Consider the following 12,305-nt stretch of genomic DNA (forward strand, 5'->3'; position numbering starts at 1 on the left):
ATGACGTCACTCCGCTCGTCGCCATGGCGACGAGGAAAGCCAAACAAGTAAGGCTGCTCATTGCGGCCTTCCTTGTTTATTCTGGGCGCCGGAGGCGATCGGAAGAACGCCTCCGGAGCGCCCTCTAGTGGGCTTTCATGCAGCCAACTTTCAGTTGGCTGCATGAAATAGTTTTTTTTTCAATTAAAAAAAAACCCTCCCGCAGCCTCCCTGGCGATCTCAATAGAACGCCGGGGAGGTTAAGGACCAGCGCTGATTTCTAAGATCTGTTCTGGGTGGGCTCTACAGCCCCCAGCACAGATCAAATAAAAGGCAGAGCGACCAGATCGATGTGCTGGGGGGGTCTGATCGCTCCTGCATGCGTGTGGGTGGTGGGGGGGGCACCTCAAAGCCCCCTCCACCGCAGGATTCCCCCTCTCCCTCTTCTCCCTCCCTGCCCTGGAGATCGGAGGCTGCACAGGAACGGATCTGTCCTGTGCAGCCTCTAACAGGCTCCTGCCTGTCATGTGACAGCGATCCCCGTCCGCTGATTGGCCAGGGATCGCTGATCTAGTACAACGCTGTTAGCAGCGTTGTAAAAATGTAAACAAAGCGGATTATTTCTGCTAGTGTTTACATTTAGCCTGCGAGCCGCGATCGGCAGCCCGCAGGCTATTCACGGAGCCCCCCGCCGTGAATTGACAGGAAGCAGCCGCTCGCGCGAGCGGCTGTTTCCTGATTAATTAGCCTGCAGCCGGCGACGCAGATGTGCGTCGCTGGTCCTGCAGCTACCACTTTGCTGACGCGCGTTATGAGCGGGCGGTCGGCAAGTGGTTAAGGTCTCTTTTACACGGGAGGCTGAACTGCACGCTTGTCATTCAGTTCAGCCTCTTGACAGCCAGCTACCTGGTACCTTTCCAGCTTTAAGTTAATGCTGCTAAACTGCAGTGTTTGTAACCCCATGTGTGTCAAGTCACATTTGAGTGTGGCCACCTCTCCACTGCCCTTGTCAAACACTACTAAGCACACCCCCCCTGATGCAGGGAAGCAGCTGACAGGCGGTAAATTTACTGCCTTCAGCAACCCTTGTGAAAGAGGCCTTACTTTGGTGAACCACGCTTTCCTTCATCTGCAGCAGGCCCCAAGGGCAAGAATAGTGCCTGGTAGCTGGCTGTCAAAATGCAGGGCCTGCTCGAGCTATTAAAGCAGACACGTGTTGAGTTTAACTATGTAAAGAGTAATTGCTTTAAAAGCTTGTCTGGGATTAAAGGCCCATACAGACGTCGGATTTTTCCGGACGGGTCTTTTGAACGTCCCGTCGTTCAGTCGTCCGCACGACAAATCAGGCGTGTGTACAGACTGTCGTTTGCGTGATAAGACTGAGTTTGAGCCATCCGCCAGGCGGATCGTTTAAACTCAGTCTTATCACGCGAACAACAGTCTGTACACACACCTGATTTGGCGTGCGGACGACTGAACGACGGGACGTTCAAACGACCCGTCGTTCGGAAAAATCAGACGTCTGTATGGGCCTTTAGGATCACAAGTCAATATATTAATCTGTCCACATTTAAGGCTAAAGACTGTGAATTCACTGCCTGTCAGCTGCTCTCATGCCTCAGTCAGGCTTTCCAGATTCCTCTCACATGCCATGAAGATAATTTAATTGGTTCCCCCAAAAACTGGCTTAAAGTGAACCTTAAGCCAGAAAAAAAAATGAGTTTTACTCACCTGGGGCTTCTACCAGCCTCCTGCAGCAGTCCTGTGCCCTCGCAGTCACTCACTAATCCTCTGGTCCCCTGCTGCCAGCTAGTTTCGTTTTTGCCGACAGGCCCGTCAGGACTGGCCACACGTAGCTTTTTCTGCATTCCCGACTGTAATTAGCGCTATTGCGGGCCGCAACGCGTACAAAATATCTATGTGTGCGTAATGCGGCAACACGTATTTTTGTACGCGTTGCGGCCCGCAATAAAGCTAATTACAGTCGGGAATGCGGAAAAAGCTACGCGTGGCCAGTCCTGACGGGCCTGTCGGCAAAAACGAAACTAGCTGGCAGTGGGGGACCAGAGGATTAGTGAGTGGCTGCGAGGGCACAGGACTGCTGCAGGGGGCTGGTAGAAGCCACAGGAGAGAAAAACTCATTTTTTTTTTCTGGCTTAAGTGTCTCTTTAAGATGATGACAGGGTGATAGGGTGATTAGATGGTAGGCAGGAGTTACTGTGAGTTACTCTGAGGGACAGGTAGTGACAAGACGATATACCCTGTAAAGTGCTGCAGAATATGTCAGCACTGTATGAATACACAGTAATAACCATAGTAAATTTGATTTACTTGATTCAGGGAACGACTGATGCCATGAGCCTAACCACACAGGTTTTTAGTCTATGAAAGACGACTTAAAGAAGGGATTATGAAAGCTATATATATGCCAGATATATATTCTAAAATAACACTCATTTCCTAGATACCATCTGATCTTCTGTAGATATGGTCAATAAGACAGTAATAATTCCAGCTTGCATGCAGCTAGAATGTGAGCTAATCTACCGGTAAATCACCAGGAAGTGCATCCAGACAATATACTTTTCATATCATTTGTATGTGAGCTAGAACTAGCATCTCATTGAGCATCTCTGATCCTTTGGCTTTGTCATTTCAGCCACACTCCTTTAACAAGAACGAAGGTTTGGCATAAGTAATCATGAAAGTCTGAACAGGTGATTGGCATACTCATTCCAAGCCAGTGACTCAAAGTCCTCAAATTGGCATTGTTACACAAACCAGAGCATTTTAGGAGAACAATTCCATCGTTCATAGTCTCTCAGTATATGCCCTACAATGAAATGTTATCCTGAAAAAAGCAATTCCTGACCAGGTGTTCTAAACTAGCAATGACTGAACATAAAACTGGGCAGATTTATTACAGTCCTCTGCTCTTGAGATCAGAGAACATCCTACAAACCTGGCCTGGATATATTAACAAATGACGTCACATGTTAGCATCCCTCTTGTCACGTGTTTACAACCTTCTTTAAGAGATTAAGCTGGAAACACAATGGCTGCACTGTGGGACAGAGATAATCAATGAGATGCAAATATTTCAGGTTTGTAAGCAAAAAGCATCCAGCTTGAACGTGAGCCTCACAAACGCTACAGCTACTGAGCTCGTCAAGCAGCCCGCTTGCCGCGCGCAAACTCAGAATACATGATTCTCAAATATCATTACCACTGTAGGTGTGTGTATATAAATGTACAACCACCAATTCATTAGACTTTCAGGATCCCTCATAATGATCCAAAAAATAGTTTCATGTTTTTGCCCAAAGGATTTTTTATATTTTTGTCATTTCACAGATTTGTTTTTAATAAATCTAGGTTTTCACAACCACTTATATCCTCAAATGATCACCAGACATGTGAGAAAACAGAGGACTACCCTCCCAGTTTCTTCATACTGCATGTGAAAAGAAAAACAAACAAGTAACCTACATAGCTTAAGGAAGTGTCATGAATACCTTCATGTACGCCTCCTTATTTAATTCTATCAATTAAAGTTCTTGTGAGGTTTACCTACTTAGTAATAGAGTCAAGAGCAGAGTACAATAAGTGTGGCATACCAAGAATGACGACAGTAAGAACCGTATTTTAAAAATCATGATAGAATCTCGCAGGGTATGGGATATGACCTACTTCTAGAATCACTGCTCTAAAAACAGAACAGGTGCACTGGAATAAACAACCTAATCCCCAGCAATTCAGAGATAAATCAAATCAAATGTAGTAATGTAATATTTGACTAGACAGTTTGCCTTGCTCTACTCTGTGTGTGAACACCACTGGGCTGAACAGAGGACTAATCTGATTTGGAAATCTAATGACTGATAAATGTTATGTAATTGAATAGTTTCCAAATCTGAATAGACTCCGATTTCTGGCCACTATTCTGTTTCTTGTAAAGCAAAATACATAAACATAAAGACCTGAAGTCCGGTTTCAGCTCAATGCTTCTAAAATGTACAATGTTCATGGGGAAGATTTTCCACAACATGAACAGGAGAATGCGTGTATGTACAATAGAAGAAAACTTCCTACCACCAGCTGTGACACAACCCAGATACAGCATAAAAAGAGATTTATTAACTTAACATAACACTGCAGTGACCAAAGTTTTACATGAAAAGCAGAGTTAGTACCTGCTAACGATGTTTTCAACAATCCTTCAGGGCAAGGTGAGACGTCGCCCCTCCCAGACGCAGGAACAGACAGCACTTCCCCTATAAAAGAATCAAATGGTTAGTCCACCCTCAGTGCGTTTAGACAAGTACCCGACAGGTGAACAATCCACTAACCCACAATCAGTGCCACTATCTGACAAGACAACAACACCCGGGTGGGATCGTTGCCCTGAAGGATTGTTGAAAACATCGTTAGCAGGTACTAACTCTGCTTTTTCCCCACAATCCTTCAGGGCAAGGTGAGACGATAAACAAGTAATATAACCTTAGGGTGGGACCACTGCTTGAAGAATTTTTCTCCCAAACGCTTGGTCATGAGCAGATAATGCGTCAATCCGGTAGTGGCGAATGAACGTAGAAAACGTTGACCATGTCGCCGCCTTGCAAATTTGTTCAGGAGATGCCCCTGCTCTATTTGCCCATGAAGCCGCCATGGCCCTAGTCGAATGTGCCTTAAAGGAAGCTGGCGGATCAACATTCATAACCTTATAAGCCTCAATAATTGCTAATTTAATCCAATTAGCTATAGTCGATTTAGAAGCTGCCTGGCCTGAATTTTTACCTGTATGTAAAATGAATAATGCATCTGACTTTCTGATATCCGCCGTTCTGGCCAGATATTCTAATACACATCTTCTAACATCTAAGTAATGGAAACTCTGTTCTTTCTCATTCCTCGGATTCACACAAAAGGTTGGTAACACAATATCCTGGGACCTGTGAAATTTTGACATCACCTTAGGACAAAATTTTGGATCTGTCTGAAGTACCAACCTGTCCTGAAAATCTTGAAAGTAAGGACTTTTAATTGACAGGGACTGAATCTCACTAACTCGCCTCGCCGTAGTAATTGCTATTAAGAAAACTACCTTATAAGTAAGAACTTTAAGCGTACAATCTCTTAGTGGTTCAAAAGGAGCCTTGACTAGACCCTGCAGAACCACAGACAGATCCCAAGGAGACACGTATGGTTTGAAAACGGGAAGTTTTCTTGCAACTGCTTTCATAAATCTTACAATTAAAGGAGAGGTAGAAATAGGCACACCAGAGAACGCAGTAAGCGCTGCCATTTGTACTCTCAGAGTACTGACCGACACGTTCTTTTCCCAACCTTCCTGGAGAAAATCCAGAATTGCTGGGATAGACATGCTATCAAACTTAGAGTTTTTCAGCCAGACATGAAAAACTTTCCAATACTTTAAATAAATTTTCCTTGTTACCTCCTTGCGGCTTCCAATCAATGTTGAGGCTGCTTTATCTGACACCCCCATGCCCTTTAACAAAGTCAGTTCAGGATCCATACCGCCAGATTCAGTCGATCTGGATGTGGATGCCACAGATCTCCTTGGACCAACAAATCTGGTCTGAGGGGCAGTAACCACGGTTGTTCCACCGTGAACCTTTTCATTACCGCAAACCAAGATCTTCTTGGCCAAACAGGAGCTATCAGAATCATTTTCCTTCGGTCCTTCCTCCATTTCTCCAGCACTGCCGGGATCATGTTCAGGGGAGGAAAAACATAAATCAAGTCCCACTGGTAATTGAACGCATTTATCCCTAATGCATTGTCTGTTGGATTCAACGAGAAATAACTTTGTATCTGCGCATTCTCTTGAGACGCTAGCAGGTCTACTGACGGAACACCCCATCTTTCCGTGATCAGCAGAAAGACTTGTTTGTTCAGTGACCATTCTGAGGCTAGAATTTTGTTTCTGCTCAACTTGTCCGCATCTAAATTCAAAGTGCCCCTGAGATGAACCGCTCTCAAGGACAACACATTCTCTTCTGCCCAGAATAAAATCTCTGCCGCAGCTTCCTGTAATAACCGGGACCTCGTGCCTCCCTGTTTGTTTATGAATGCTACTGTCGTAACATTGTCTGACTGCACTAATACGTGTGTCTTGAATATTATCTCTTTTGCCTGAGTCAGTGCCAAACCCACAGCTTTCAATTCTCTCAAATTCGAAGAGCTCTGGGACTCCTGTCTTGACCATCTGCCCTGAAATGCTGCATGGTCCACATGAGCACCCCATCCCCACGAACTTGCGTCCGTGGTTAGAATCTTCTCTGTTGGATATTTCCACAGATTGCCTTTCAGTAGATTGGAGTCCTCCAACCACCACTGCAGCGATGACTTCACTAGTGTTGGAATGGACACCCTGAAGTCCAGACTCCGAGGTTGTCCATCCCAATTTTCCAACAGGAAATTTTGAAGCTTCCTGAGATGCGACAATGCCCACGGTACAGCCACCATTGTTGATGACATTATTCCCAACACCTGTGAAATCATTCTTAATGAAGGTCGCCATTCTTTTTGAAGGGTCAGAATTGCATTTTTTAATTTTTCCCCTTTTTCCTTTGGAAGATAGAACTTTTGATCCAGCGCATCTATCGAAATGCCCAAGAACAACATTCTTTGGTTTGGTAGTAGGCATGATTTTTCTTGATTTATTATCCAACCTAATGACTGCAGATGATCTGAAACCGCCTGCAGGTGATTCTTTAATTCTGCCACTGAATTGCCCATTATCAAAAGGTCGTCTAGATAAGGAATTACCATGATCGACCTTTCTCTTAAAGGAATCAAAGCTTCCCCCAGAATTTTTGTGAACATTCTTGGTGCGGAAGTGATCCCAAACGGGAGGCATAGGAATTGAAACTGCATCAGTATTCCATTTACCTGAAGGGCAAACCTTAAGAATTTTTGGGATCGTTTGTGAATTGGCACATGCCAATAAGCATCCCTGAGGTCTAATGAGACCATGAATGCCTCCGGAAATAATAGTTCCCTTATGGTGAATATTGATTCCATCCTGAACTTCTTCTTCCTGATAAACGGGTTCAGTTTCTTTAAATTTAGAATCAAACGAAATTTCCCTGATTGCTTTTTCACCAGAAAAATCGTTGAATAAAACCCCTCTCTTTGTTCCTTCTTTGGAACCCTGCCAATTACATTCTGCTTTAACATGTTCTCTATAATGTTCAACATTTCTGGAACTAAACTTAAGTCTTTTGGCGGTCTTGAGATCACAAACCTTGAGGGAGGGGGTGAGGCAAACTCGATTTGGTAACCAAATCTGATTGTTTGCCGAATAAATGGACTTTTCACCCACTTTGACCAAGTGTGGCAAAAATATTTTAGTCTTCCCCCGACCGCCTGATACGAGTCATTGTGGTTTTGACTGCCCCTCTGATGGCTTCGATCTGAATCCTCCTCTTGTGGATTTATCACTAAACCACCTTTTATTCCCTTTTTGATCTTTGTATGACCCTTTTTGGTTTGCCGCTGGCTTGCGAAAATATTTCTTATTAGACACTTTTTGTTTCTTTGGAAATGTCTTCTTCTTATTAGAAGTTCTTTCCAACGCTAGATCTAAATCTGGCCCAAATAACAGATCTCCTGAAAAGGGGACTCCACATAATCTATTTTTGGATGCTAAATTACCATCCCAAGTCTTGAGCCACAAGGCTCTCCGAGAAACATTTACCAGGGCAGTAGACCTGGCTGTAAATCTAATAGTCTCTGCGGAAGCATCCGCCAGATAATTTGCCGCCTTATTCAGAATCGTAATTGATTCCATCAGCTGCTCTACTGAAGCCCCTGCTAAAATATTTGCCTTGAGCTGGTTAATCCACAGCTCCAATGTTCTAGCCACACATGTTGAAGCTATAGCTGGTCTAAAGGTAGCCGCATTCGCTTCCCATGTTCTTTTAAGGTAGGCATCAATCTTTTTGTCTGCAGGATCTTTAAGATCCCCTAGATCCTCAAATGCCAAATCGCCCTGTTTCGACACCTGCGAAAAAGGAGAGTCCAATTTTGGACATTTGTCCCATAACGCCGAATCCTCACTCGTAAAAGGAAATCTGCGTTTCAATGCTTTGGAAATAAACAGCCTCTTTTCTGGATCCTTCCATTCTTTCAGAATTGTCTGTTTGATAGCATTATGCACCGGAAACGTGAGACCTTTCTTTTCCTCCATACCTTTATATAATTGGTCATGAAGGGATAAAGAAACCGCTGCCTCATTGTTTAATTCCAGTGTTTCATTAATCGCCGCGATCAGAGCTTCGGTATCTTCAACCCGAAACCTGAACCGGGAAGGCATATCAATTTCTACCTCTTTTGAATCTGAATCAGCTGAACTTTCATTCACATCCAACTGCTCCTGACTTTCCCCCTCAATCGCTGGAGTCACAGATACAGTACTCTGAGATGTAGAAGCTGCAGCTACAGACAAAGAGGATTTAAATGAAGCTAATGAAGAATTTATCTCTTCTCTAAAAGCTTGCAAGGTCTCTTGGACCGACGGCCCACCTTGTTCCCCCAAAATCTTATCAGTGCATTGCTGACATAAAGTTTTGGCATAGGGCAATGGCAATTTCACATTACATACAGGGCATCTCTTATAAGTAGGAGGAGGCCTCACTGCTTCAGTTGTTTTGGCCTGCAATAACATACAAAGCAGTATAAGATACAGATAGCCCAATAAATATGCATGCAATCCCCAGAAAGAGACCCTCTGCCTCACCTTCTGGGCGGCTAGATTACCCTCAGTCTTATCAGCGGCAGACATCATGCAACGATATCCTGCCCAAAGACTGCAGTCTGTCCACTGCAGAGTAACAAAAAAACGCCGCCACCAGCCTGCACGCGCTCTTTCCTTTAAACACTTCCGCCCACGGACGTCACGCAAGGCGGAACTGGAGCCGGAACCGGAAGTGACAGAAGACCCGGACCAACAGGCTCAAGAGGCAGCCTCCGGCATACCCGCCGGAAACTACGCCTCCACCAGCCTCATGCAAATCTACCTCCGCATCCAGCACACGTGACTCACCAGCGTCCGGTCCTCTCCCGCTCCGACTCCTCCATAGGCGGAAAGGAAAGCCGTGCCTTCCACTCTTGCTCCACCACATTCGGCTGAGAAAGGTAGGCAACCTCACAGACACAGCCCAGTGTGAGGTGAAGGCGAGACGACCTCAGTACCATCGTCTCCGCCACCCTAGGAAATAACACCTGCAGCCCAGCACACAGGCTTAATCCCAAGGGGAGATGCCGACCTGCCTGGACGCAGGAACAAACAGCACTGAGGGTGGACTAACCATTTGATTCTTTTATAGGGGAAGTGCTGTCTGTTCCTGCGTCTGGGAGGGGCGACGTCTCACCTTGCCCTGAAGGATTGTGGGGAAAACCTGAAGCCCGAGACACCTGGGATTTGCCATCTTTAAAAATGCCAGTTACTTGGCTGCCATGCTGATATTTTTGTTTTAGTAAAATCAAACCCTTGGGGCAGCCTTGCGGCCAGTGAAGTTGGAGTTGAGTTGTTCTGCCTAGATTAAGCATATTTGAACTGACATGACATGGGGACTGAAGTACATACTGGTGGCAATATTGGCAATCGCAGGCAACACACAGCACCAGCACCGTACCGCGCATTTAGCACAAACCGCAGTATTTGGGTTAAGCAACTATCGTAACGCATGCATTAATAATAATTGTGAAGAAACACCCTCTCATTTTCTAAACAACCAGTTTCTGGGAGTTAGATTGTAGAGTCTGTGCCCGTGCTCCCATTCATCTATCAGAAGACAGAATTTAAAAAAATGGTATCGATCAGAAAGCTCATGTCTGTCCTGGCGAAACTTTTGCATTACTTCAGCCAGATGGGCACAAGTAAATATCATAAATAGTTCTATCAACTTGCCATTCTTCTGTACTGGAAATGCAAGTTGGATTCTCTGGATGCTCCCCTATGACTGACATGTAAGAAGAAAAGTCTTGAATTGTTGAACACCTTTTTTTGAACCTTCAGTTTTGAATATCACTTCAAGATAAGATAACTCTGACCATGAATGCCAGTTTACAGAGCTGGGAAGCTCATGTCAAGTCAATAGTACTCAAGAATCATTGGGCCCCTCAAAAAGAACATTTATTCTCAAACCACAGAATATACTGTATGCTTAAAAAGCTCTTTAAGCAACACAGAATTTACTGAATGTAATGCAGGTGGAGAAGTGGTGCCTACATCTACATATATTTTCACAGATTAGTGCAAAGTGGGGACTACCATCAGATTGGTTTCCCAACAACATAAATGCTCGGGTGTCTGGATTCTTTTCACTGGGCATCTGATGGGTTTCAGAGACAGTGGATGCATTCTTCAAGGACTGGGGGTTGGGATTTGGCTTTGTCCTTCCTCCCCTCAATCAGAGGGGTTGTGAGAAAGATTGTTATCAATCAAACGAAGGCAATTCATAATGCCCGAATACTTCTTTTTCTGGCAGTGGGAAATCCAGAGACCATACCACAGCAAGAAGATCTGTTGTATGAAAAGCTGGTGTATCGTCCTAAAGTCAGTTGCCTGAGACTGAAAGCTCTGAGTTTGTATGGCAAGCCCTCTGAAATAGAGGATTATTAGAATAGCCTGTCAACATCCCACACAACAATTCAGAACATGTATGTGGCTTTAGTGTTAGCCTGGGCTGGTGGGTAGTTGAAATATTCCCCTGTGGCCAAACAGCCTTATATCTGCCACATCATTCAAAGTGAAAACTTTTTGCAGAATTTCACTTAGTAGGTAAGAGATTAATGTATTCTCATGTGCATACTTCAATACAGAAAACAACAGAAGAAAACCTATTCCAAAAGGAATAAAATAACAGGCTCTGTACTACTCACTCTCAGGTTCCTTTAGGCTCCATTAACAATGACTGTAGCTGGACTGTTTAACAAGCACTAGGAAAACCATGCACAGCACTGTTTGCAAGCGCCAGGAAAGGGGGCATGACGCTGTACAGGCATGTTACAAGTCTGCAGGTTAATGACGTGTGTGTGTGTGTGTGTGTGTGTGTGTGTGTGTGTGTGTGTGTGTGTGTGTGTGTGTGTGTGGTGGAGACAGAATGACAATGACTGGTGCACAACACAGTGACTTCTTGCGGGTGGGGCGAGTGTCCAGAAAATACGAATGAGGGCTGTTTGGGCATCGCTAAAGATCTGCCATGCAGCATCTTTAGGCAACCACTGTACACATGCTCGGCCACCACAGCAGAGTTAAACCTATCATGTGTATGTAGCTATGTGCTGGGTATACTGATTTGATTTTTGTCAGTCAACTGTAAGATGGAAAAACCGCTTGGAAATCTAATGCCTGGTACCCACCATGCAATTGTAGTCAAATAAATCGGTCAAATTATTTTATGACAGATCTAATCTGATTTCCGATCACTTCTATACAAAACCGATCAGAAAAAACATTTGTAAATCAGATTGGACCTGTCAGAAATGGTGTATTCGACCCATCTATCTGACAGAAAATTGCATGGTGTGTACTAGGCATAACGTTAGCAAATATGTTCCTCAATACAGCCGATAATTTTGTTAGTAATTGTCATGTTTGGTCACTAAAGACCAACCTCCATTGTTCTTTTATAATCTCATCAGCAGGGCACCTCTTGCTTGTAATCCTCCCATCCCCCTCCACAAAACAGCAGTGATTCTACTATGACTGTTCCCTGAACGCTCAGAAAATCTTTTCAGGCGAGAAATCCTGAAAGTGTATTTGCCCACACAGAAAAAATTGGAAAGCAACAACCAACCGTTACGCTTTTTGTGTTCATGATTAAATAATCCCATGAAATAACAACCAGGTGCTAAAACGTAAAAGAAAAAGACCAACTTAATGAGCTGGGAGATTAGAGACTATTCATTGATGTACTCATAGTCCTTACCAAGATTTGTGAATTTCCATGATCCGATTTCTTTACTGGCTGGCATGACGTCTTAAAGGTGCACATTACTGGTACAATTTTTAGTTAACGATCATATTTTCAATCAGTTTATTAAGATCCTATTGCATGAAGACAGTGAAGCTGATGGGGCCCATCAATTGATCCCGAACAATCACATTATCGATCGTTTCCTTATAGAACTAATCAATTCGCTTGGTGGACTTTTCAAATGATATGATCAGAACTGCAAGTTGGATTCGTTAGTGGTGTGGATCGATAAAATCCTTCCTTTCAGTCTGAATAATTGTATCAAAAATATGATCGTTCGCTAAAAATTGTACTGTTAATGGATACCTTTAGGAACCC

At 44.1% G+C, this 12,305-nt stretch overlaps 1 protein-coding gene across 2 annotated transcripts in view; it reads right to left on the reverse strand.

Annotated features, from left to right (window-relative positions):
• The window catches only part of VMP1 (vacuole membrane protein 1), a 229,023-nt gene that overhangs the window by 216,305 nt on the left and 413 nt on the right, over positions 1–12,305 (reverse strand). Inside the window, exon 2 of one of the 2 annotated variants that reach the window (XM_068268760.1) lies at positions 4,173–4,253. The exons of the other annotated variant lie outside the window; for it this stretch is intronic. The gene's annotated coding sequence lies outside the window, so the exon portion shown is untranslated. The remainder of the gene's footprint in view (positions 1–4,172; positions 4,254–12,305) is intronic. 2 annotated transcript variants of the gene reach the window in all.

This window comes from Hyperolius riggenbachi, chromosome 2 (genome assembly GCF_040937935.1).
Source record: "Hyperolius riggenbachi isolate aHypRig1 chromosome 2, aHypRig1.pri, whole genome shotgun sequence".
In the NCBI taxonomy this organism is placed as follows: domain Eukaryota; kingdom Metazoa; phylum Chordata; class Amphibia; order Anura; family Hyperoliidae; genus Hyperolius; species Hyperolius riggenbachi.